General features: G+C 41.2%; 1 protein-coding gene across 2 annotated transcripts in view; it reads right to left on the reverse strand.

Annotated features, from left to right (window-relative positions):
- The window catches only part of alk (ALK receptor tyrosine kinase), a 489,366-nt gene that overhangs the window by 427,700 nt on the left and 37,787 nt on the right, over positions 1–23,879 (reverse strand). Inside the window, exon 2 of one of the 2 annotated variants that reach the window (XM_080293835.1) lies at positions 9,802–9,855. The exons of the other annotated variant lie outside the window; for it this stretch is intronic. The gene's annotated coding sequence lies outside the window, so the exon portion shown is untranslated. The remainder of the gene's footprint in view (positions 1–9,801; positions 9,856–23,879) is intronic. 2 annotated transcript variants of the gene reach the window in all.

Here is a 23,879-nt window from a genome sequence, read left to right on the forward strand (position 1 = left end):
TTCTTTGTCTTTTACTTACTATTAGTGTTATTTTTTTTTTAACATAATTTCCTTAGGGATTAATAAAGATTCTGATGATTCAGATAATGCAAGGAAAACAATGAAAGAGTTCACAAATTTTTTCAAAATTATTGTGTGAAAAAGAGGAAAGCATTCATGAAGTATTTAGGATCACTAATGTCTTCGTGTTTATGATGGTTTTCCCAATGGAAGAGACAACATGGGGAATTAAATTCAGCAACTGCTAATTCATTTGCATAAATTATATTTTACTTTCACCTCATTCTGGCACCTGTTCTTTAAACCCACTGTAATCAAGAACTTAGCACTGACTATGGATCAAATGACTGTGTGATGTAAAAGTGTTAAAGTCTCTGCACACAGTTGCGATCCCACAGAGAGAATTCTTGCTCTCCCGGCTTTATTATGCATTGTTTTGAAGAAAACAAAACCCTCATAGTTTAAGTAAGTAAGTAAAAGTAAGTAAATAAAATTTTATTTATATAGCACCTTTCAAGATAAAAATCACAAAGTGCTTCACAGAGACTAAAACCTAAAAATAAAAATCAACCAAAAGCAAGTTTAAAACGATGTTTTTAGCTGGGTTTTTTTTTTGGTTTTTTTTAAAGCGACCACAGAGTCCACAGATCTCAGGCTCAAAGGGAGAGAGTTCCACAATCTGGGGGGCACAGTCACAAAAGCTTTGTCGCCTTTTGTTTTCAGCCTTGTGTTTTGGACAACCAGCAAGCCCTGGTCACATGACCTCAGGGACCTGCTGGGAATGTATGGATGTAAAACTTCACTTATATATGTTGGTGCTTGTCCATGCAGAGCCCTGAAAGTCAAGGTCAAAACCTTAAAGTGGATTCTGAATTTAATGGGGAGCCAGTGCAGCTGAATCAGCGGGGGTGTGACATGGGAGTACTTGGAGGACTTGGTCAGAAGCTTTGCAGCAGCGTTCTGAACAACTTGCAGATGCTCCAAAGAGGCTTTACAAAAACAAGTAAACAAAGAATTACAATAATCCAGACGAGATGAAACAAATGCATGAATGACAATTTCTAATTCGGAGCCCGATACAATGGGACACAGCTTAGCAATGTTTCTCAAGTGATAAAAACAGGAGTGAACCAGAGATTTTACATGGGCATCCAAAGTCAGAGATGAGTCAATAATAACACCAAGGTTCCTGATAGACTGTTTGGCAAATGTAGCAAGTGGACCCAAGTTTTCCATAACACTAGGTACAAAATTTTTAGGCTTCAGTCTTCTCCTCATTTAGTTGAAGAAAGTTTCCAGCCATCCAGTTTATCACAGGGTGTGACTTTGTAGTATAACCTAAGCCTAACGCGCACACATGCACAATTTCCATTTTCTTCAAGTGCCAAAAAACAATTGTTATTAAATACTTGCACACATCAAGTTTATTTTTGTGTAGATTGTGAACAATTATTTCGTTCCACTTCTTTGGGTAAAATTTCAATATTTCTGCCTTTCCTCTGTGTTTTCTGACCATACGTTGTCAAGCTGTTCTGTAATAATAACAACGAAGAAGATACCCAGTGTCTGTAAGATAAAATAGAATGGGTGTTCCAGCAGGCAAGAAGCAGATTTCTGCTGCTGTCACACAAATGAAATACACTCTTTACTGTAATCATGACAAATCTAGCAGACAACGCATTTCTGTTGTTTAGCATAGCGGATTTATTGAGTGGAAAGCCAAGCAGCACTGGGCCCATCATAAGACACTGAAACACTAGAACTACTGCAAGTAATAACATTACAGGTCAAGGATTTCATCTCAAAAACTAGCTTAGTATTGATTTTTAATCCATCTGTCCACTTTTAATCGTGCATTGTGACACATTGGACTAGAGATACTTTTAGCTTACAGTGGGTCACAGCTTTTCACAGACTGCCAATTACACAAAGGCACACATCACACTTGCATATAGATGCAGTTGTGACAGTGGATAATACAACCAGTTACAGTTGTGCATTTTACTCTATAATATACAGTGGGGTAAAAAAGTATTTAGTCAGCCACCGATTGTGCAAGTTCCCACACTTAAAATGATGACAGAGGTCAGTAATTTGCACCAAAGGTACACTTCAACTGTGAGAGACAGAATGTGAAAAAAAAAAATCCATGAATCCACATGGTAGGATTTGTAAAGAATTTATTTGTAAATTAGGGTGGAAAATAAGTATTTGGTCACCTCAAACAAGGAAAATCTCTGGCTCTCACAGACCTGTAACGTCTTCTGTAAGAAGCTTTTCTGTCCCCCACTCGTTACCTGTATGAATGACACCTGTTTGAACTCATCATCTGTATAAAAGACACCTGTCCACAGCCTCAAACAGTCAGACTCCAAACGCCGCCATGGCCAAGACCAAAGAGCTTTCGAAGGACACCAGGAAAAGTATTGTAGACCTGCACCAGACTGGGAAGAGTGAATCTACAATAGGCAAGCAGCTTGGTGTGAAAAAATCAACTGTGGGAGCAATCATCAGAAAATGGAAGACATACAAGACCACTGATAATCTCCCTCGATCTGGGGCTCCACGCAAGATCTCATCCCGTGGGGTCAAAATGATCATGAGAACGGTGAGCAAAGATTCCAGAACCACACGGGGGGACCTGGTGAATGACCTGCAGAGAGCTGGGACCAAAGTAACAAAGGTCACCATCAGTAACACACTACAACGGCAGGGAATCAAATCCCGCAGTGCCAGACGTGTTCCGCTGCTGAAGCCAGTGCATGTCCAGGCCCGTCTGAAGTTTGCCAGAGAGTACATGGATGATACAGCAGAGGATTGGGAGAATGTCATGTGGTCAGATGAAACCAAAGTAGAACTTTTTGGTATAAACTCAACTCGTCGTGTTTGGAGGAAGAAGAATACTGAGTTGCATCCCAAGAACACCATACCTACTGTGAAGCATGGGGGTGGAAACATCATGCTATGGGGCTGTTTTTCTGCCAAGGGGACAGGACGACTGATCCGTGTTAAGGACAGAATGAATGGGGCCATGTATCGTGAGATTTTGAGCCAAAACCTCCTTCCATCAGTGAGAACTTTGAAGATGAAACGAGGCTGGGTCTTCCAACATGACAATGATCCAAAACACACCGCCCGGGCAACAAAGGAGTGGCTCCGTAAGAAGCATTTGAAAGTCCTGGAGTGGCCTAGCCAGTCTCCAGACCTCAACCCCATAGAAAATCTGTGGCGGGAGTTGAAAGTCCGTGTTGCTCGGCGACACCCCCAAAATCACTGCTCTCGAGAAGATCTGCATGGAGGAATGGGCCAAAATACCAGCTACTGTGTGTGCAAACCTGGTAAAGACCTATAGTAAACGTTTGACCTCTGTTATTGCCAACAAAAGGTTATGTTACAAAGTATTGAGTTGTATTTTTGTTATTGACCAAATACTTATTTTCCACCCTGATTTACGAATAAATTCTTTACAAATCCTACCATGTGGATTCATGGATTTTTTTTTTTTCACATTCTGTCTCTCACAGTTGAAGTGTACCTCTGGTGCAAATTACTGACCTCTGTCATCATCTTAGGTGGGGGAACTTGCACAATCGGTGGCTGACTAAATACTTTTTTGCCCCACTGTAGGTAAAATTTTTAGTCAATCTATATGAAATAATCACCCTCACACTCAAACTTGTTATCACGGAGGCAGATCACTGTGACTGAAGACAGAAGGTTTGCCAAAGTAACAGATTTCTGCATTTTTCTCTTATTACAGCTTGAAAATTGTGACGTTAGATGATTTCTTTAATTATGGAAAAAGAAATTGCATTGAAGAAAATTGACTTTTGTTCATAAACGCTGTCAATTATATCTCTCAGAAAAATGTACTGACATTTATATACTTCTTGTCTACTCTTACTGAACTTTTATACTTTACAGGAGAAACACCTTACACGACACGCAACATTCATCTATTCATACATTCATGAATATATCGGGGGCAATTTGGAGTTCAGCGTTTTTGTCGAAGGACACTTTGACATGCAGAACAAATCGCCAAGCCCCTGCTTAGTGGACAACAAGGTCTTCCTCCTGAGCCACAGCCAAATGCTGTTTCCTAACAGACAAAGGCACTGCTGTGCTGTGTACATGTCCCTGTTACAAAGAAATAAGTAATGGTGTTTGGTACAGTAACATTTTAAAAATGGCTCACTGCCATTCAGCATTTGGTTTTCACTTGCCCTGTATTCAGGCCGGGGAGTGTTAAATGGTATTGCAAAGGCAACAAACAAAAGCTCATTTCACAAGAACCTTTTAGATAGCTAAGATCCATGTTATTCTTCAGTGTAAAAGTCATGAATGAACACTGGTTAGTTGTCTTCTTCATTGCCTTTTCACGTCTTTGCATGTCACAGACATTCCTCCATGGCACCAACAATGTTGAAAAAAAATCCAAAAAAAAGAAAAATCACAAAGCATCTTTAAGTAACACTTCTGAATTTTCTCCAACAAATGAATGACCTATACTAAGCATTAAGCATACAGTATGTACTGTGAATTCTAAAAAATATACACAGTACTAATTACTGTCATCGTATTAACTACAACTAAATGTCATAACAGTCAGTCTCACTGTGGTATACTTAGCATACTAAATAGCAGGCAAATAGCAAGCAGCATCTCTGAAAGCATTACATCTTCCCACCTACCCGAGTAAAAAATAAAACTGTGGTCTGTAGCCACTCCACTTTTGGAATTAGCTTTGCTGTTACTTGATCTGTTGACAGTGAAGAAAGAAGGATGAAATGTAACAGAGGTCCAAGGCCAGATTCAAGGGCATTGTGCTTACATGGTGTATATATCTATGCTGGACGCTCCCCTCCCACCACCACTCCACCCACCCTCACACCCACACATCCTGAGAAAAATTGCCTCATAAAACTGCCACAACACATAGCACAACACAACTACAGCATAAATACTACTGCAGGAATTTCTTATAAGTACAAGAGGACAATAAAAAGATAGCCGTGGCGCTGCAGAGCTGCTGGATTGTTTGTGTGCTTCACCAAAGAAGGCACCCTAGCTGGGTTACTAATTGCCCTCTTTTCCTTGCCTGCTCTTCCAATCCTTCTAATCCTCACCTCACCCGGTCAATCTAATGAAGCTTTCCAGTCAGGAGATATAGTGGTTAAAGTGTCTTGTGCTCCTTGTTAGCTCCTGGCAAGCACACACTTACATCAAGAGGGGAGTAAACAGGGAAAACACCACTCCTGCTTAACCCCTCTGTGCCATCACTATTCCTTTGTGTACTTGGAACTGCCAACGGAAGTAAATCACAAGAGGCCAGCATGAGATTTAAATGAGCCGATTAATCCCTGTGCTAATAATCGCTCTATAAAGAACGGTGGAGAAATGAATAAAGCGTGTGGAAGGCTCTCTGCACCATGTTTCATCATACTGGGTTTCAGTGAAACACCCATGGGAGCATGTGATATAATATACAGTGAAAGAGTAACTGTTTCATGATGGATGATGAGGCCATACTTTAGAAGCTAAGGAAAAACTGAAGAGAATATGATGGATTTTTTTTAACATGTAAAAGTAAGGAGCTTTAGTGCCTCGTTTTTAAGTTGTGGGTTTTCACTCTGGAGGAAGTTGATTCATCTTTGTTTGCAGTGATATACCTCTCAGTGATATTCGTTTGCCTCGGGGTCTATGCCATAATCCTGTTTACTTGTGTTTCCCTCTCAGCATCTAATTTTTGGCCCTCTAACGTGACTCATGGTTTTCTTCGCGAGTTAGTCTGCTCCTCTCTGTCCCACCGCTGTAATTCTTACTTTGTGGGACTTAATATGCAAAATCAGATCATTCATAGAGTCATATGTTTTATTTCCTTTAATGCTAAATATAAACCAAGCCAGAGGTCAGAGCTCCACACGGCGCTGCATTTATTCCGACTCCTTTGCCATTAATTCTGCTCTTCGGCTGCTGTTACATCTTCAAAAGCAGTCTGATACAACAACGCTCATGCGGAGAATTGAAGAAGGTTACAGACTCCATTAGAGACTCTTACATAATTTGGTTATGTCATCATTTAATTATATTTACATGCTACTTTGCAAATGGACGGCAGAGCACTTGGCAGACATCTCGCCCGAGTTGTTCGTGATAAATAGCAAACGTGGAAAGCTGCCACCATAAGAAGTGCTCGGCCACACTCGCAGCGTTGTTGGCTTTATAATTGGCCTCGAATGAATCATGCTCATAGAAGTTTAGCAGACTGGGTGGTGGCTGTTGCATGCCTTTCAGTGTATGAAGTAGATTTATTGTGGGTTTAAATCTCTAACAGTGACTTAAAGTATGTCCTTGGATGCACATTAAACTGAATTATTAATGGTTTGCTAATAACTACTTTCCCCTCTTCCTTAAAAACTGTCATGTGTGACTTGAGTGAGGGGAGATGGGGTGACGAGTGAGCCAGCACAAAGGAGGTTTATCAACTAGCAGTTCACACAAATAATGCACACCATGTTTAATGGAGCATCAAAGGTTTGACACTAATTTTCAGAGCTTTAAGAAGTATTTAGGTTGCTTACTTAAAGGGGCACGCAATTTATTTTTTGAAGGTGAGTTTACAGAACAAATTCTCATTTCCAGCTCTTCAAAAACACAAACTGATTTGGAAACTTGCATTGCATTTGAATGCATTGAGCGCTTCTTTTATCAATACATATTCCAGGGACCTGGTACAGAATAAAAATTTGCTGGATGAGGGGAAACAAATGTCCACAAGGGACCTGACTGGGTCTCGTATACAAGTTAGGTTTACTTTTGATTTGGATTTTTCCCCTGCACTCTGTTCGGCTAGGTTTAGGATCCATTGATCCATCCAGGTTAAGGAGAGATGCCCAGAACTACCTCTTTACAACTACGCCCTCCAGCTCCCTGGAGAGACATACTTAGGCATTCAACAGCAAACAGAGAAATGTAGTCCCTCCATCTTTTACTGGGTCGTCCTAGTTGGACACACCTAAAACTGGTTCTAGTTAGATACCAGAACGACCTCAACTGTATACTTTTAAGCAGAGCAGCGGCTCTATTCAGAGATCATCCTGAATTACAAGTCTTCTCACCCCCATCTCCAAGGGTGACTCCAGACACCTTCTCTTCCCCGTTTATAAGAAGAGTACACCATCACTTCAGTTTGCCAATCCAAAAGGCACCGTCCCAAGCCCCACCAAGTGTTTGAGAGGTCCATCAACCAGGACAGCCCAAAAACATCCTGAGCTGAGAGATTTTCACTAATGCACTGACCTCAACCTTAGTGATGGATCATTCCTTTTAGTTGAATTCAGGAGATCCTTAAAGAAGTCCTCCCACTCCCTGACCTATTTCCAGTTGAGTTCAGCAGCACCACATTCTCATTGTGCAAGCTTATGTTCAATAACCTTGCTGAGGCTGATCTACAGTCTTGTTTCATGGCTTCACTGAACTCTTGTTATAAGTTTTTGCTTTGGCAACCACCAAAGCCAAAGACTGTACCACAAACTACCAAGTTCAATAAATCTGTTTGACCACATTTAAAGCGAGCTTGACAGTTCCCTTTAACAGTGGTGTGCAGCATGTGATTTTAGGCTTTCTGCTGTGGCAGACACCAGCAACATTATGGTTGGCTAAAACCCTGTATAGCCACCTTAACAATGGAGACGTGGAACATGCCCCACTCTGGCCTCTGGTTTCTTTCAGAATACTGTGGAGGCTGTGCCAGAGGGAGGAGTTTGAGATCTTCCACTGTGGGAACTCTCCCAGATACTTCCAATACAACCTGATCATGTGTCAGGGTTCGCCAGGCCTATCAGCCATCCACTCCCAGAATCTTATCCAACTCACTATCAGGTGGTAATCAGCTGACAGTTTAGCTGCTCTCTTTATAATGGTTCAAAGTATGAACTCACAGGTCATATAATATGATTACAAAATCAGTCATTGACTCATGATCTAGGGTATCTAGAGAGACCCCAAACTAGGGACCGTCTAGCTTGCTATCCAGGGATTTCAAGACTGCCATTTAGTGTTGGCTGTAACAAGACCAGTGTTCAGTGCATAGGCACAAGCAGTGACAGTGAGTAACCAATTCATGAAATTGAATTGCACTCAGTAATGTTGAAATTGTTCATTTTGAAGAACACAGAATAAAGCAGATATAAATCGGAACATAAAATCAGCATATTTAGGTGAATAAAATTAATGAAATGATAGGATTGCTTTCATTTTATGTCCAAATATATCACATACACGTTCCATATGTCCTGTCTTCAAATGTTATTCACAAATGTCAAGCTGTGCTGAGAATGCACAAATAACATGGCTACATTCATACAGTTTCTAGAGCAATTAACCATCAGTCTAGCTCATGGAAATAGCTTCAATATTTAGGGGAGAAATTAACTATCATTATTAAGTGCCAACCAGTGGTGGAACTGGACATCTCTGAGAATCTTGCCATTTTTCCCCCCTACACGGCTGAAAGTGAGCATCATATACTCAGAACTTAAAACTGTCCTTTGACTGTTATTTCTGTATTGGATCATAGGTACACAACAGAAAAAGACTGCAAAAACACAAGGTTACCTGTTAAATCAAATCGCTCCATGACAAAACACTCAATCTTTAGTACATTTTGATCCACAATATGCACAGTGGTGAAATAAATTAAATTGTTTAGAAATTCATTGTGTTTTGATGTACTCTGTTTAACTGTCAAGCTTATTTCCCACTTTAGATTGTATTATTATGCAGGGCCACTCTTCCTTTCAAAGCCTCACCACAAAGGATTTGAAATCTTTGAAGAATACATCAGCACACTGCTTTTACAGGGATTTAAAAAAAAAAAAAAAAAAAAAAAAAAAAATCAAAAACATTCTATGCTTCCATTGTCATATTTGTACGATAAATGCTTAATATTACAAGGTGAATGTATCGAATGTTTTAGTGCAGGGAATAGAACATTTGTAGTCCTTGTAGACATTGTACCAGGAAAAATGTCTGCTTTGTATGTCAACCTTAAAATGTTCATTTATAAGGAAAGTATGAATAACTGTTTGGGGTCTAAACTTAATTTTACTCTTTATCCTTCAGGCTCTTATCCCACAATGGTGACTTTCCATGGTCAGAGAGATTTTATAGCCGAGCAGAAAGGAGAACTTTTCATTTTAACTGATACCGATGTCACCAATGTACAGTACAATGAATTTAGATAGCAGATGGTCACTCGCTTAGTTTTAAATCATTTGGTTTTCCCCCCAAGACCCTCCACTTAAGCTTCCCTATGGGCTGCTGTACATACAAACCAACACTGCGTAGTGAGAGCAAGATCTACAGACTTTACAAGGCTCCGACGCCGAGTCTGCACTTCTCCCCTGTGCTTTCAACTACAGAGCAGTCACATTGTAGCATGATCTTCCCTAGTCCTAACACCTCAGCCACCTCCTAATTCACATCATGCCCTCCATCCCATGGGGTGTCTGTAAACAAGCCTTCAGCATCACTCCATGCATTGCAAAAAAGGAAGACAGCTGCCATTTACCAAGGGAAGAAAAGGAAAAATGACAGACTGTAGATACACCACCATCTCCAGCAACCTTTCACAAGCTGCCGTTTGTAGATCAAAGATAAGACCTTTACACGGGCATGGACTCTACACAGTGGCAATGAAGGCACACCTCTCACATTATGAAGATGCAAAAAGGAACAAGTGATTTGCTTGATCCTATTTATGCAAGCCCGTCACTTTGAAGTCAATCAGTCACTAACCTTTTTGTGGAGAGGTGTTTGTGTTGAAAGTCTTCCAGGTCCCCCACAATGTGACTAGAAAAATAAGAAACTATGAAATCAGTGTCCACACCAAATGTTCATTTTAATCTGCTCCAAAACAAGTTCAGCTTTGAAAATTTTCAGCTATTGGGAGAGGGCAATGGTAGATTTGTACATCTGGGAGCAATTTGTCTTGACATGTTACCTCACTAGCATACATGCCTCTCACCTCCATCACACTAGTCCTTTCAGTCTGCTTCATTACAGCTACCTTACCTTGTATTCCACAAAGGGACACTGATTGATTCTTGTAGAAGAGCAGGTCTTAGCTTTCAAAGCCTTTTTGTGGCACGTTATCATTTATTTTTATGCTTTCTGTATCTTCTCAGTGATTCAAAAAGGTTATTTTTAATATTAACCAAATCATTATCACAAACTATTACAAAAGCCTTTCAAAATGTAGAAGTCAAGACAGACGCATATGTGTTAGGCTCAAATACAAAAAAACAACATGAGGCCTGACCCCTTAGATCTTTGTGCTTCCCTACTTTAGACATGAGCCCAAGGTTCTTAGCTTTATAAAAATGGCACACCTTCTGTCCCATTTTCTCCTGTTTGTTATTATTAATGACATGTCAGGTGCAGTTGCAACTTAAACTCTGATGCAGAATTTCATGTAACTAACAACCATAACCATCAAAGAAGATACAAGGAGCTCCAAGATGGACTTCTCATATAAAAGCATAACAAACTCTGTCATCAGTACCAGTCCAGATGTGGCCTTAGCTAACCTCTAGGATGAAGTCTTGGACCACATTGGAATTAAAATTTAATTAAGTTGTCAAAGGAGCTTGCAAAGAAAAGCGTCTGCACTTCTTTAAGTTTCACATCCTGGGCCATCTGACCTCAGGAATTCGCATGATAAGGTGGGGCCAGGTTTCACAATGAACACACCCGAAACTCTGGCTGATTGGGACCCACACCCAGTTTCACACCTTGGCTCAGGCGATTAGAGGATCATCAGGGGGTCCTTTTGTCCCTCTGTGGGGGGAAACTCCCACTAGGTTTATATCTGGGACTCTCCACCATTTGACCTTAGAACTAAAGAAGCTTCTCGGATGAGAGGTGAAACGTCTTCAAGCAACTTAAAGAAGTCCAGACGCTTTTCTTTGGAAGCTCCTTTGACTACGATGACCTGGATGACTGAGAACCTTCATAGACTTAATTAAGTTGTATTTATATTATACTGAAACACAACAACAGTCACCTCAAGATACATAACATTGTATCCTACAATAATACAAACATGCGGATGTCCTGGGTACTCAATCTGCCCATCTTAAGGAATGTAACAAGTCATCAAACTGGAAATTATATTACCAGATTCTCATGTTACGTCTTATTTAAAACATTAATATTTGGATAATCAAATACAAGTTCACTTGAAGTTAAACATTAAAATTGCATTTTTTGCTGTTAATAGTCTTATTACCAGCAGTAAGACAATGCCTCCCTTTGTGTGTTATTTGCATGTTTTTTCCAAGACAAACAGGGGCTTTCATATTTCCTCACATAAACAACAAAGAAAAACAGGGCTTCTATAAATGAATGACAATCGTTTTATTTTTGTGAATATAACCTTCCTTTGATGGAAGCTAAATATTTAATCAAAAGCATTTCTTGTGGTCACTCATATACACTAAGTATACATGCGAAAAATAAATGCAGTCCTATGCAAAACTGAAGATACCCCATAACTTTGTTACTCCAGTTCAGGTTATTGCTGCTAAATGTGGTTCTAAAAGTGACTGTTTTCTGTATGATTTTATCAGTCACATACATTCTCTGATTAAATATCTTTTGTCCATTTTTCTTCTTTACAATGTTGTTCAACTCATTGAGATTTATAGGCATTTGTTGATGCACAGCTTCCCATCACAGCATTTCAATTAGGCTGAGGTCTGGGTTTTAACTTGGGCCATTACAACACCTTGATTCTATTCTTTTCAGACATTTTGTTATTGATTTGCTGCTCAGTTCCCACCAGTGGAACTGATCACAGCCACAGAAACAGCAATTCAGAACAACAACATTGAAGATGTGAAAGCAGAGCAATTGCGAAGAAGAGTTTCAGCCTGCCTCAGTAATGCCAACCCCCCAACATCAGCATGGAGAAGAGGAAGGCACTCACACAGCTTAGTAATGACAACAACATTATCATCGGGCAGACAAGGGTAGGTGCACAGTTTTGCAAAACAAGAAAGACTAACATGAGAAAATTATTTCACTGCTCAATGACAAAAATATTTATGAGCCCCTGAAACAAGACCCAGGAAGTGGTTGCACGAAGAGAGTGTAAGAGATTACATGACTTATTTACACCTACAGGCCAGTGGCCATTCCTTATACTATGAGGATATTCTGGACAGGGATGAGCACTGGTTTGAGCGGGAGAGATGCCATTTATGTGAAAAGGGACAGACCGTCTCTGAATCGAGGAGGGGGCCTAAGGGTCCATCTTTCACCATCTTACAATGCCGTGATTGCAGCCATTCCCCAACTCTCTGTGAATGGTACTCATGGCCACTGAGCAATTGCCATTGATGGTTTATGATCAGTGGTTGTTGATCAATAGTAATGACAATTTGAATATTAATCATCAAGAAACTGACCTCACAGCCCATTGTTCATCAGTGGTCCTGCTTTCAGTCGTTATGCAAATGTACCGTTTATAGGATTGGGGAAAGCTGCAGTCAGCTGAAACTGAAGTCACCTGGATGAGTGACTAAACATTTCTCCCTATAAAAATGCTACGTCCAGATGAACAGAATCAACTATTTGTGATTTGCTGCTGTGCTTAGGAGTGTTTTTATGTCCTTGCATGACCCATTTCTGTCCAAGTGTTATCCGTCTCAGAAACAGCCATACATTTCAGTCCAGAATACTTTGTATCATTTAGACCATGAACTCCTCAGTATAACAATGACAGCAAGGTGCCCAATTCCTGTGGCTGTAAAACAAGCCTAAATCATCATACCACCACCACTGTGCTGGGTAGTTGGTATAAGATGCTCCTACTGATCAGCTGATCCTCCAAATAGGATTCAGTGTGTTGGGGAAAAAACATCTCATCTGTCCAAAGGACATTGTTCCAGAAGTCTTCACTTGTAATTTTACAAACCTAAGCTGTGCTGCCATGTTCCTTTTTAAGAAAGAGGTTTTTCCTTGTCTTCTTCTACTTTTACTGTTATGAACTTTAATATTTTACATGCCAATTGTGGCCTACAGAGATGTAGGTATTGGATGTTTTGGAATTGCTAATGTCTTTCCTTCTTGGTATTAGTTTAACACACACCTAAATGCTCCAGACAAGTGCGTTTATTCGAAAACACAAATGTGTTAATAGTTATGGTTATCCTGTTTGTGTTTAGCCTTTAGTTTGTTTGTTTTTTGGCAAAACTGAATTTCTCCAAAATTCCACATTTAGCTTTTCATGTTACTGGCTGCTTCAGGTAACTTTCCCCACTTCATTAAACTCGATACATAACTCAGCGCATATTGCTCTCCAACATTGTGTTTTCATCTCTGAACATTTCTGGTTTCACAGAAGGCAGCAGAAACAAAGACCACATTAAAACATACCTTTCCATGATTTTGTGCTGCTCTTCTTTTATTCTTTTATACAACTTGATGGCCTTGTGTATCTGTCTGCATTCTGCATGGACATTTTCACCTTTTTGCACTGCTTCCTCACTGAAGAAATGCCCAGATGAACAGAATCAACTATTTGTGACTATTTGTAAAAGAACTGCAAAAAAGAACTGAAATACAGAAAAACGCTAGAGAAAACTCAGGCACTTAAAGAACTTAGGAAGTCACAAACACAAGAGACTAAACCCACGGAAACACTAAATCAAAGCCTATTGAATAATCACAACATAAACACCTGGTCACCAGACGCACAACCGTGACAAGTGGTATATTAACAAAATGCTAGCTGAAACTGTACTTGTTCAGCATCTGTTTATCAAATCAGACATGGGAAGAAATTATTATAAACGTCTATAAAGTAAATTCTAATTCTGGTGGTAACTAAGAGAAAGCTTATCTGTTAAGATGACAGATTTCAAAGTGGGAGTTTACTTGCTGATGCTACCTCCGTTTCCATAAACATGCAGAAAGGTAACTGATCTAAGAGCAGTGAAACCAGAGCCAATGGCAGCTTGTCTTCTATGCTTATCTCCCATCAGCCTTGACAAGCTCAAGTCATTGTTAATAGAACATGGACATGCACAGGGTAAACAACAAACACTACGGATTCCAATAGAATCTGAGTGAAATGAAGCCACAAGATAGCAGAAATTTAAAAGATGGATGCAAACAGGAGATATTTTATGACAGAATGTTATTTGATATGTACAGAGACAGATCACTTTACTTTGAATGAATTAAAACAGTTTTCAATTGATGTGTCATTTCAGATTACATTGGACAAATACTGGTGCTTTGCTTGCCCTGATGGAACTAGTTCGTTTTCATGTTTTAATGTGTGTATGTTTGTTAATATAAAAAAAAAAAAAAAAAAAAAGGGCAGCACGGTGGTCAGCACTGTTGCCGCACAGCAAGAAGGTCCTGAGTTCAATTCCAACATCAGGCCGGGGTCTTTCTGTGTGGAGTTTGCATGTTCCCCCCGTGTTTGCATGGGTTCCCCCCGGGTACTCCAGCTTCCTCCCACCGTCCAGAGACATGCAGTTTGTGGGGATAGGTTAATTGATTCATTCAAAATTGCCCGTAGGTGTGAATGCATGAGTGAATGTGAGCGCGAATGGTTGTCTGTCTCTATGTGTTAGCCCTGTGACGGACTGGCGACCTGTCCAGGGTGTACCCCGCCTTTCGCCCTATGACAGCTGGGATAGGCTCCAGCACCCCTTGCAACCCTGAAAATGGATGGATGTTTGTAAATATTATAGTATTGTGTTGTTGTTAGTTTAGTTAACAAATGTTAGAGTGCGTGTTTTAAGTTCAGCAGCGCTGTTGTTTGTTCACTACATATAACTTGTACTCTTTGGATCACTGCTACCTAGCTCTCATGATAATTTCCCCCCCTTCAGTGTCACTTTAAAACTCTTCTTGACTGCCTATCAAGGAAAGTAATTACAAGTCATTACTATAACCATATGAAACTATCTCAGAGGGCAAATAGCCAAGTTATGATTTCTAATAATAGCATCTAATCAGTTTAGAAAATACTTAATACAACATAATTTCCCCGCACCGACTTCCCCCTTGTGGATTCAAATCAATCTGATAATGAAGGATGGCTGTCACTTTAACCTCCCTGTCAAAAGCTGCCTGTAGAGCCACATTATGTTACCCTGATTGGATTGTTTGTATTACCGTGCATATCAGAATAATCAAAAAGATAACTAAAGAGATTGTACTCGCATTTTCAGATACTATGTCAAGATGCTTTATGAAGACATTTTGGTTCTTCAAATGATTTGCAGTTTAGGTGTGTTCTGCACTAATCACCCTGTCTGTTGTGTGTTGTAAACTGCTGACTACCCTCATAGGTGTTGCCGTTTGGGACAGTTATTAGTATCTGTAGAATGAGATCTCAGAATATGTAGCATCAACATTTCTGTCCTCTGCTCACTCTGTAAAACAACAGCTGCTTTGTCCTGTTTGACAAGCAGAGCGCTGATTAGCTTTTATCTCTCCCATATATTGCAAGAGTGGAAAGGTAATGACTAACTCATCTGTTTTTCTCCCTTTTTTACACCACAGATGCTGCTGTTATACCGTACCTGACAGAGGAACAGTAGAATGTAAGGTTTGATTTTATTTCTATACATAATCCATCTGTAGCTAGACATGAAAGGCTTTCTCTTGTGTGGTTGTGAACTTTTGATTTTGTGATCTTTGCCCTCGTTTCTGATTCGGTTGTTTATTTCCCCCCCAATAACTCTTCATTTTTTTCCCACAACATCAAAATATCTGGCCAGTGAGTTTTGACTACATTTCTTCACCCAATCAGACCTTTAAAAATAACTTTTTTTCCTATTATTTTTGCCTTTAAGACTAGAATTTGCTCAACCAACATTCTTCCAATTACCTGTTAATCCTTAAGGTATCTACGGCACTCCCATACCTTCACTGGCCTACTCAAGTTTCACATACCCACATAATTACCCAATTCTTCTTTTTCCTGTCAATCTTGAAATGTTTATGAACTTTCTGATGTTTCTCCTGTTCCAGCAACACAATAATAACTTAGCTTTCTTATTTCTTCTATACACTTAATTCAGCATGTAGACAGCAAACACAGATTTACTACTTCAATATAGTCAATGAACTGAACTACCTGCTCAACGTCTAGTCATTTTCTTCATTCTCTCAATAGAGCAAATACTTTTTATTCACGCTGCATAACATTTTGGGTTTGTCTCATTATGCCAAACAGTGTTTTGCAGCACTTTTGAACTAGATGTTCAAACAATACTAATTTTGAAAATATATCAAGTCATTCCAAATAGAAATTTTATCCTATAGGTTTTAATGCCTCACTTTCTTCACCGGGGGTTAATACCTTCTTTCTTCTATAGTGGATTGCAGGAAGATGATAGATGGTATACTGCAGCAGCAGCTGAACAGCACTGTTGAAGATTTTCTTTTGAACAGACACCTAAATCCTTGTTTCGATATACTGCTGTGTGCTTGTCAAGAGTAAAGGTGGAAGCCAGTCTCACTATTGTGGCCTCTACTTGTGCATTACACGGAATTTCTTGTAATCATTGCTTTTAAAGGAAAAATAATTTGTTTTGTTTCTTTCCATTTCTTCAGGATCAACAATATTGGAATTCCTAAGATTAGCCTTTATCTTCTGCATATGCACGTCATGTATGAACACTGGGTTCCACTATCCAATGCTTTAATTGGTATGTGAGGAGGAGTATTGTAGCTGAGAGATATTCTTGCCACTGAAGTGAGTGAGCCAACAATTCAGAACCTTACTATAATTTCCCCAGCCTATTCCCTAGGATTGCAGAATGAATCCCACCGTCCTTCACTCTCCTTACTGAAACATGCAGAATTCAGCCCTGCCCTGTCTGACCAAGCTGTAATTGTTCACACTTCCTACTTCCATTAATCGATGCCCCTTTCTCCACAGACTGACAAGCCCACCCACGCAACCTCCCATTTCAGGATTTCACCCCATCTCGCCAGCACCATATACTAGATATGAAAAATTCATTAACCACCTGGCAAGAAGCAAGGTGAGTCTATATTGCAAGTTGTTATAAAGAGAAAAGAGTGGGAGCAAAGGAGGCGATGGAAGAGATCTAGAACCAGATCAACATAGTTGGCCTGGATTAGAGACGGGTAATGGCCGTCTGACAGTGAATCTTACAGGGCAACAGGGACTTTCCCCCATCTTTATAACAAGTGAACCCAGTGGGTCTTGTGAGGCTTTTTATAGCAATAAATCACTGCAAAGTGGACCAGCATGCAGTGTCGCTCCTAAAATACCTGGAAAAAAAAAAAAGAGCCTTTTAAAAAAAAAAAAAAAAAGTCTGCCTGTGCAATCCACTTTAGTGCATTTTACGTTTTATTCTTCAATGCTATGACTCAAAAAGTATAATAACAGATCTGCCAGCTTTTATTTCCTAAAAGACAGTTTTCTTTGGATTATGTCATTCATCCTCCAAGGGTAAACACTGTCACTGTGCAAGTGAACAACTGTCTAGGACTTTAAACATTGACATTTAGAAATAAACCAAAACTATTTTTGGCTGATTGTTGGTTGTGTTCTCTTTCAAGGCGATCCCACAGTGTTTCAATAATGCTGAGTTCTGGGCTCTGAGAGGGCCATTCCATGATTGAGTGTTTCATTGTGTTTTCCTATCCAGGCATGCTTTTATTGCATTGGCAATGTTTTATCATCATTGTCATGCTGATAAATGAAAACCGATGCTTTGTATTTCATGGCAGATCAAAATCTTGTCTGTGCTCTTCATTCCATCAGTTTTTCCCAATACCACTGGCTGAAATGCAGCTACAAACGATAGAGCTCTCACTATGTTTTACAGATGCCTGTAGACACTCAGTTGTTCCTCTCTCCTCTCTTCCATACATAATGACATTTACCAAAATCACCCCATAAAACTGATTTCAATTCAGGTCTTGTGAACTTTGTGTTACGGCTGCCGTCGTGGCTTGGGATTATGACATGCAAATGTGAGTGTGCAGGTGTGCCTCTAGGAGTGGTGGATCCTGAAGATGGTACGCCAGGACTGGATGCTGCTCTGGAGCCGGAGTATAGGACGGCAATCATCCATCCTCTGTTTTAACCCAACCGGCTGGGGCTGCGACATGCTCGGTGTTGCTTTGCTGGTCCAGGAGGAAGTAGGGGTGGCTCGCCTTTTCAGTTGGGTACAGTTTTCTCATGTTTAGTTAGTCAGGGCGGTACAGTAAGTGATTGTTGTTTGGTAATGTTTCTTTGGGGCTAGGTAAGCAATTGCTCCGAGTTAGTTTCCCTTTTTGTTTGTTATTTTGGCGTGGGTCCACCCCGAAGCCTGAGTGATTCCTGTGAACATATTTTTCGTTTCGTGTTTGTAAATAAACCATTTCATGTTTTAACTTATGGTGTGATGTGCTGCTTGGGGTGAAGCAGGGGATGGATTACTCTTGTTGCGATCGGGTTTTCCTAGACCGGCCATAACATTTGGCATTTCTCACCCTTTCGCCTCTGTAAGAATGGCTCTTGACAGCCACCCTTCTACTGGGACCATTTCTGATGAAGCTTCAGTGAACAGTAGATCAGGGATCTCAAACTCGTGGGCCAGGCGTCACTTGCGGACCATCTCAACCCTACTTGCGGCCCATATATTGACTTGACGAAATGTAATACAATTTGGATCAACTGAAGGTCCAGTGTCGGGTTTCTGTGTCTTAAGGTCATTACTTTCTGATACTGTTGACACTTATTTTGTTTTTGCAGTTTCCTCAGATTTTTTTTTCAGGAGACACTGCACACCATGCTGATATTTACTAAGTTTTCAGACAATAGCTCTTTGAGAATCATCTTCTTGGTGCAAAAATACTACTTTATCAAATCAAATCACTTTTATTGTCACATCACATGTGCAGGTACATTGGTACAGCACATGTGAGTGAAATTCTTGTGTGCGAGCTTCACAAGCAACAGAGTTGTGCAAAATACAATAATGTAAACAAGCAAAATACAAGAATGGCTACATCTGAAACTAATATATGCACAATATATAATAGTATATGCATTTCTGGATGTGTATACTAAATATTTTTCTACGTGTGTGTGTGTGTGTGTGTGTGTGTATTTTACAAATTAAATAGAGTAAACAATAAATAAAATATATAAAATAAAATATACAGAGTGAGACATGTGCAAAACAGTGGCGTTACTGTACAGTATGGAGTGCATAATGTTAAAGTTCCAGTAGTGAAGCTGAGGTGTCTATGACGTGTTCAGCAGTCTGATGGCCTGATGGAAAAAGCTGTCTCTCAGTCTGCTGGTTCGGGACCGGATGCTGCAGAACCTCCTTCCTGATGGAAGTAGTCTGAACAGTTTATGGCTGGGGTGACTGGAGTCCTTGATGATCCTCCCCGCTTTCCTCAGGCACCGCTTCCTGTAGATGTCTTGGAGGGAGGGAAGCTTTGCAGTTGTAGGCGGTGCTGTTGCCATACCAGGTGGTGATGCATCCAGTGAGGATGCTCTCAATGGCACAGTGATAGAAGGTCCTGAGGATGCGGGGGCTCATGCCGAATCTTTTCAGTCTCCTGAGAAAGAAGAGGTGCTGCTGCGCCTTCTTCACTGTTTTGTTTGTGTGTACTGACCACGTAAGATCCTCAGCCAGATGTACACCAAGGAACCGGAAGCTGCTCACTCTCTCCACAGCAGCGCCGTTGATTTGTCCACTATCAACTCCTTTGTCTTTGCGACGTTGAGGGTGAGATGGTTGTCTTGACACCAGTGGGTCAGGGCGCTGACCTCCTCCCTGTAAGCTGTCTCATCACTGTTGGTGATAAGAACCACCACTGTAGTGTCGTCCGCAAACTTCACAATGATGTGTGAGTTGTTAGTGGCCGTGCAGTCGTAGGTGTAGAGTGAGTACAGGAGAGGGCTCAGTACACACCCCTGTGGAGCACCAGTGTTCAGTGTGACGGGGGATGAGGTGATGCTGCCCAGTCTGACCACTTGGCGTCTGTCAGACAGGAAGCTAAGGATCCAGCTGCAGAGGGAGCTGCTCAGTCCTAGATCCTGCAGTTTCCTGTCCAGCTTCGAGGGAACGATGGTATTGAATGCTGAGCTGTAATCTACAAACAGCATTCTCACATACGTGTCTCTCTTCTCCAGGTGTGACAGGGCAGTGTGTAGTGTCACATCACATGGCATCATCAGTGGACCTGTTGTGGCGGTATGCGAACTGTAGAGGGTCCAGTGAGTCGGGTAGTGCAGAGCAGATGAAGTCCCTGACCAGCTTCTCGAAGCATTTGCTTACAATGGGGGTCAGGGCTACAGGTCGCCAGTCGTTCAATGAGGAGATGGTGGAGGATTTGGGTACAGGGACGATGGTGGCCATTTTGAAGCAGGCTGGGACTACAGACAGAGAGAGGGAAAGGTTGAAGATGTGCGTGAACACTCCAGCCAGCTGAGCCGCGCATGACTTGAGGACGCGGCCGGGAATCCCGTCCGGACCAGTAGCTTTGCGTGCGTTCACCTTCCTGAAGCACCTCCGCACATCCTCCTCAGACACAGTGTGCGCACTGACGTCATCCGCGGTGCGCAAACTGTCCGGTCTCATGGTGTTCACTGTGTCGAATCTAGCGTAGAATACATTTAGATCCTCACACAGAGAGGCCGTGGTCTGCGGTGTGCTGGTTTTCCCTCTAAAGTCTGTGATCGTGTTTAGTCCCTGCCACATACTCCGAGGGTTGTCAAACTGTTGCTCCACCCTGTCCCTGTACTCACGTTTGGCTGCTTTGATCGTCTTCCGGAGTTGGTAATGTGCGTGTTTGTAGTCCGATGTGTTCGCGGAGGCAAAGGCGGTGCTCCGTGCCGCCAGTGCCGCGCGAACATCTCCGTTAATCCAGGGTTTTTGATTTGGGAAGGATTTAACTGTTCTGGATGGGACGACATCTTCACGCATTTCCTGATAAATCCACAGACTGAGTCTGTGTATTCATCAATGTCCCTAGCAGCCACGTGAAACATTTCCCAATCCGCGTGATCAAAACAGTCCCGCAGCGCAGACTCCGATTGGTCCGTCCAACAGTGCACCGCCCTCCGGGTTGGAGCTTCCTGTTTCAGCTTCTGCCTGTAGGCGGGCAGGAGCAGGATGGATTGGCCGAATGGGGCGCGGGGGAGGGCTTTGTACGCATCCCGGAAAGAGGTGTAGCAGTGGTCGAGTAGCCGATCTCCACGAGTGTTAAAATGGATTTGTTGGAGTTTGGGTGAGACTTTCTTCAGGTTTCCCTTATTAAAGTCTCCGGCTGTGATAAACGCTGCCTCTGGGTGTGCAGTTTCCTCGCTGCTGATCGCGTTGTACAGTTCCCTGAGTGCTCGGTCAGTGTCGGCTTGTGGGGGAATGTAAACAGCCGTAATAATCACTGCTGTAAATTCCCTCGGTAGCCAGAATGGCCGGCACTTAATCATCAGGTACTCCAGGTCCGGTGAGCAGAAGGATTTGACCGGGTGCACGTTCGCATAATCACACCAGCTGTTGTTGATCATGAAACACACACCACCGCCTCTGCTTTTCCCAGTAAGATCCTGTGACCTGTCCGCGCGATGCACGGAGAACCCCGGTAGTTGTATTGCGGAGTCCGGTACCTTGTCTGATAGCCAGGTTTCTGTGAGGCAGATCACGCAGCAGTCCCGCATCTCTCGCTGGAATGAGATCCGTGCCCGAAGCTCGCACAGCTTGTTCTCCAGAGAGTGCACATTAGCCAGTAATAAACTGGGTAACGGTGGTCTGTTAGTGCGCCGTCTCAGTCGAACCAGAATGCCAGATCTTCTCCCTCTGCGTCGGCGTTTGCGGCCTCCAGGGCCAGAGAACAAAGGCGTCTCAGTTGAGATGAATGGGGGGGGTCTGCAAACGGAGCGTCCGTGTTGCAAAACTTGAACTCCGGAAAGTTATAAGAAAGACCGTCTTTTATGTCCAGTAAGGTTTGTCGGTCGTACACAAGGAGACATGTGCTACTCGCGAAAAAATGAAGGAAAAGTAAAATTAAACACAGAAAAAGCTGTTGCTTGGGGGAGCTCGCGACAAGGCTGCCATACTCGGCGCCTCAAACTGTTATCGTTGGCACTTTTTCATAGACTCAGCAAAAGAAATGTGAACAATTCTTTTGTGACCAGTAACCACATTAATGTACAATCAAAACTGCTCCCAACAATCATAGATGTTTACATCTGTGCTGGAACTGCAATAATTTAATCAACCGATTCGCACTACAACCTGGGTTTGCCTCTTATCTGTAGTTAATTTTATTTAATTTAATAACTGTACAGTACTCTTTTTATAGTAACCATTGTCCTTGATGTAAATATGTAAGAAAAATGTGTATGTTTCTGTTCTGTGTACTGTTTGTTTGTATATGTGTCTTTCTGGCTGCTGTTACAACCAAATTTCCCTTTGTGGGACAATTAAAGGATTATTCTATTATCTTTGGACAAATAGCAAATTTATCAGGTAAGTAACATAACAAGCACAGAGACCTGAGAGATACTACTTCTCACTGCAGCTTAACATCCAAACAGAGTGTAGAGTAGAGAACAGGGGGTTATGTAGTGCTATCTAATGTTGTTTTGATGCCTGGCAAAGTCATCTTTCAGATGTTTTCAGAGACTTTCTGCCTTTGTGAGTTATCGTGACTCTGATTTGTTTTATATCAACTTAATGTGCAAATCAATTTATTTGCTGTTAACCATGTTCACTGAGAAAGTGCAATACAACATTTACTTATACCCACAACATCAATATTCTGCTTTTTATGGTCATGTTCAGGCATTTGCTGCACTTCATTAAGGTTATGAAAAAGTTGTGATCTGCCTTAATATAAAAAAATAAATAAAAAAAAAAACTTAAAATACAATGTCTTCATTTGCATTTTAACAATACTACAATCTTTCTCATTTCACCCCCAAGACATTTGCCTTTGTTGCCTAAACCAAGGCACAGATGGAAGTCTACACGCAACTCCCAGTTTCTGGTGTGAGAGCTTTGCCTTTTGTGTGACTACTGCCTACCCCAACCACCTGCCAACTCTGATGCTGTTGATGGATGTACTACTTTATTGAGAGAGGGTTGGTTCTGAATCTAATCCAGCTAGTTTTATCTTGTAAAAGAGAGAACAAACAAGCAACACAGGAACAAAATTTCTTGGCAATGCTACTGGACCAAAGGGCCTACGTATGAAGTGCCCTTTTTTTTTTTTAAGAAGATAACAAAAACTTCAAAAGGGTCTCACAAGACAATAGAAAATACCAAACTGAGAAAATGAAATTGGATTGTAAAAACTGAAAGATTTGGTCTCAAGTTGTTGGGACAGAGCCGTGTTTGTGACAGTGTAGGATCCAGTCTTCTTTAAACAGTCCAGAAACTGGGAACTGAGGAAATCAGTTGCTGGACTTTTGGGAGACTGCTATAGATCCATTTGTTTCTGATAAAGGATTTACCTGCTCAGCACTCCTGGGTCTCCTTTGTTGCGCACAGAACAGTTAGCCACTTTGTCAGTGCATTTTAAATTAGCTTAGGCCAAGAAAAGATGGCTGTGTTTGTGGATTATGTTTACATATGGATATGGCATCTTCTTTACATGATAGAGCTTTAGCCTGCATTTGTAGACAGTGGTGTGTTCACAAACCCATGCTGTGATTTTTATTATACACTGAACGAAAATATAAACGCAGCACTTTTGTTTTTGCTCCCATTTTTCATGAGGTGAACTTAAAGATCTGAAACATTTTCTACATACACAAATGACCCATTACCATCAAATAATGTTCACAAATCTGTCTAAATCTTATTTGCTGA

The sequence above is a fragment of the Astatotilapia calliptera genome, chromosome 19, assembly GCF_964374335.1.
Source record: "Astatotilapia calliptera chromosome 19, fAstCal68.1, whole genome shotgun sequence".
Classification (NCBI taxonomy): Eukaryota; Metazoa; Chordata; class Actinopteri; order Cichliformes; family Cichlidae; genus Astatotilapia; species Astatotilapia calliptera.